Source organism: Camellia sinensis, chromosome 6 (genome assembly GCF_055761805.1).
Source record: "Camellia sinensis isolate YWXY chromosome 6, ASM5576180v1, whole genome shotgun sequence".
Taxonomy (NCBI): Eukaryota; Viridiplantae; Streptophyta; class Magnoliopsida; order Ericales; family Theaceae; genus Camellia; species Camellia sinensis.
Window position 1 is genome coordinate 2,375,755 of NC_138966.1, and position 4,246 is coordinate 2,380,000.

Sequence of the window (4,246 nt, forward strand, 5' to 3'; positions counted from 1 at the left end):
ATGCGGGCCGAGGCCGTGGCGTGGCATGGCATGGCATGTTGGGCAACGCCGTGGCAAGACATGCGGGCCGAGGCCGTGGCATGGCATGTTGGGCAACGCCCTGGCAAGCCATGCGGGCCGAGGCCGTGGCGTGGCATGTTGGCCAAGGCTAAGGCATGGCACGCCGGGCAACGCGGTGCATTGGCATGCTGGGCAGCGCGGTGGCAAGGCATGGGGGCCGAGGCCGTGGCATGGCATGTTGGGCAACGCCGTGGCAAGACATGCGGGCCGAGGCCGTGGCATGGCATGCGGGCCGAGGCCGTGGCACGACATGTTGGCCAAGGCTAAGGCATGGCACGCCGGGCAACGCGTTGGCATGGCATGCTGGGCAACGCGGTGGCAAGGCATGCGGGCCGAGGCCGTGGCATGGCATGTTGGGCAACGCCGTAGAAGGGCATGCGGGCCGAGGCCGTGGCATGGCATGCGGGCCGAGGCCGTGGCATGGCATGTTGGGCGACGCCGTAGCAAGGCATGCGGGCCGAGGCCGTGGCATGTCATGCGGGCCGAGGCCGTGGCATGGCATGCGGGCCGAGGCCGTGGCATGGCATGTTGGCCGAGGCCGTGGCAAGGCATGCGGGCCGAGGCCGTGGCATGGCATGTTTGGCAACGCCGTGGCAAGACATGCGGGCCGTGGCATGGCATGGCATGCGGGCCGAGGCCGTGGCACGACATGTTGGCCAAGGCTAAGGCATGGCACGCCGGGCAACGCGGTGGCATGGCACGCCGGGCAACGCGGTGGCAAGGCATGCGGGCCGGGGCCGTGGCATGGCATGTTGGGCGACGCCGTAGCAAGGCATGCGGTCCGAGGCCGTGGCATGTCATGCGGGCCGAGGCCATGGCATGGCATGCGGGCCGAGGCCGTGGCATGGCATGTTGGGCGACGCCGTAGCAAGGCATGCGGGCCGAGGCCGTGGCATGTCATGCGAGCCGAGGCCGTGGCATGGCATGCGGGCCGAGGCCGTGGCATGGCAAGTTGGGCGACGTCGTGGCAAGGCATGCGGGCCGAGGCCGTGGCATGTCACGCGGGCCGAGGCCGTGGCATGGCATGCGGGCAGAGGCCGTGGCATGGCATGTTGGGCGACGCCGTCGCAAGGCATGCGGGCCGAGGCCGTGGCATGGCATGCGGGCCGAGGCCGTGGCATGGCATGTTGGGCGACGCCGTAGCAAGGCATGCGGGCCGAGGCCGTGGCATGTCATGGCATGTTGGGCGACGCCGTAGCAAGGCATGCGGGCCGAGGCCGTGGCATGGCATGTTTGGCAACGCCGTGGCAAGACATGAGGGCCGTGGCATGGCATGGCATGCGGGCCGAGGCCGTGGCACGACATGTTGGTCAAGGCTAAGGCATGGCACGCCGGGCAACGCGGTGGCATGGCATGCGGGCCGGGGCCGTGGCATGGCATGTTGGCCAACGTCGTAGCAAGGCATGCGGGCCGAGGCCGAGGCCGTGGCACGGCATGCGGGCCGAGGCTGTGGCATGGCATGTTGGGCGACGCCGTAGCAAGGCATGCGGTCCGAGGCCGTGGCATGTCATGCGGGCCGAGGCCGTGGCATGGCATGCGGGCCGAGGCCGTGGCATGGCATGTTGGGCGACGCCGTAGCAAGGCATGCGGGCCGAGGCCGTGCCGTGGCATGCGGGCCGAGGCCGTGGCATGGCATGCGGGCCGAGGCCGTGGCATGGCATGTTGGGCGACGCCGTAGCAAGGCATGCGGTCCGAGGCCGTGGCCTGTCATGCGGGCCGAGGCCGTGGCATGGCATGCGGGCCGAGGCCGTGGCATGGCATGCGGGCCGAGGCCGTGGCATGGCATGTTGGGCGACGCCGTAGCATGGCATGCGGGCCGAGGCCGTGGCATGTCATGCGCGCCGAGGCCGTGGCATGGCATGCGGGCCGAGGCCGTGGCATGGCAAGTTGGGCGACGTCGTGGCAAGGCATGCGGGCCGAGGCCGTGGCATGGCATGCGGGCCGAGGCCGTGGCAAGGCATGTTGGGCGACGCCGTAGCAAGGCATGCGGGCCGAGGCCGTGGCATGTCATGCGGGCCGAGGCCGTGGCATGGCATGCGGGCCGAGGCCGTGGCATGGCATGTTGGGCGACGCCGTAGCAAGGCATGCGGTCCGAGGCCGTGGCATGTCATGCGGGCCGAGGCCGTGGCATGGCATGCGGGCCGAGGCCGTGGCATGGCATGTTGGGCGACGCCGTAGCAAGGCATGCGGTCCGAGGCCGTGGCATGTCATGCGGGCCGAGGCCGTGGCATGGCATGCGGGCCGAGGCCGTGGCATGGCATGTTGGGCGACGCCGTAGCAAGGCATGCGGGCCGAGGCCGTGCCGTGGCGTGCGGGCCGAGGCCGTGGCATGGCATGTTGGGCGACGCCGTAGCAAGGCATGCGGTCCGAGGCCGTGGCATGTCATGCGGGCCGAGGCCGTGGCATGGCATGCGGGCCGAGGCCGTGGCATGGCATGTTGGGCGACGCCGTAGCAAGGCATGCGGGCCGAGGCCGTGCCGTGGCATGCGGGCCGAGGCCGTGGCATGGCATGTTGGGCGACGCCGTAGCAAGGCATGCGGTCCGAGGCCGTGGCATGTCATGCGGGCCGAGGCCGTGGCATGGCATGCGGGCCGAGGCCGTGGCATGGCATGCGGGCCGAGGCCGTGGCATGGCAAGTTGGGCGGCGTCGTGGCAAGGCATGCTGGCCGAGGCCGTGGCATGTCATGCGGGCCGAGGCCGTGGCATGGCATGCGGGCCGAGGCCGTGGCAAGGCATGTTGGGCGACGCCGTAGCAAGGCATGCGGGCCGAGGCCGTGGCATGTCATGCGGGCCGAGGCCGTGGCACGTCATGCGGGCCGAGGCCGTGGCATGGCATGTTTGGCCACGCCGTGGCAAGACATGCGGGCCGTGGCATGGCATGGCATGCGGGCCGAGGCCGTGGCTCGACATGTTGGCCAAGGCTAAGGCATGGCACGCCGGGCAACGCGGTGGCATGGCATGCTGGGCAACGCGGTGGCAAGGCATGCGGGCCGAGGCCGTGGCATGGCATGTTGGGCAACGCCGCAGCAAGGCATGCGGGCCGAGGCCGTGGCATGGCATGCGGGCCGAGGCCGTGGCATGGCATGCGGGCCGAGGCCGTGGCATGGCATGTTGGACGACGCCGTAGCAAGGCATACGGTCCGAGGCCGTGGCATGTCATGCGGGCCGAGGCCGTGGCATGGCATGCGGGCCGAGGCCGTGGCATGGCATGTTGGGCGACGCCGTAGCAAGGCATGCGGGCCGAGGCCGTGCCGTGGCATGCGGGCCGAGGCCGTGGCATGGCATGTTGGGCGACGCCGTAGCAAGGCATGCGGTCCGAGGCCGTGGCATGTCATGCGGGCCGAGGCCGTGGCATGGCATGCGGGCCGAGGCCGTGGCATGGCATGTTGGGCGACGCCGTAGCAAGGCATGCGGGCCGAGGCCGTGCCGTGGCATGCGGGCCGAGGCCGTGGCATGGCATGTTGGGCGACGCCGTAGCAAGGCATGCGGTCCGAGGCCGTGGCATGTCATGCGGGCCGAGGCCGTGGCATGGCATGTTGGGCGACGCCGTAGCAAGGCATGCGGGTCGAGGCCGTGGCATGTCATGCGGGCCGAGGCCGTGGCATGGCATGCGGGCCGAGGCCGTGGCATGGCAAGTTGGGCGGCGTCGTGGCAAGGCATGCGGGCCGAGGCCGTGGCATGTCATGCGGGCCGAGGCCGTGGCATGGCATGCGGGCCGAGGCCGTGGCACGTCATGCGGGCCGAGGCCGTGGCATGGCATGTTTGGCAACGCCGTGGCAAGACATGCGGGCTGTGGCATGGCATGGCATGCGGGCCGAGGCCGTGGCTCGACATGTTGGCCAAGGCTAAGGCATGGCACGCCGGGCAACGCGGTGGCATGGCATGCTGGGCAACGCGGTGGCAAGGCATGCGGGCCGAGGCCGTGGCATGGCATGTTGGGCAACGCCGCAGCAAGGCATGCGGGCCGAGGCCGTGGCATGGCATGCGGGCCGAGGCCGTGGCATGGCATGCGGGCCGTGGCCGTGGCATGGCATGGCATGTTGGGCGACGCCGTCGCAAGGCATGCGGGCCGAGGCCGTGGCATGGCATGTTTGGCAACGCCGTGGCAAGACATGCGGGCCGTGGCATGGCATGGCATGCGGGCCGAGGCCGTGGCACGGCATGCGGGCCGAGGCCGTGGCATGGC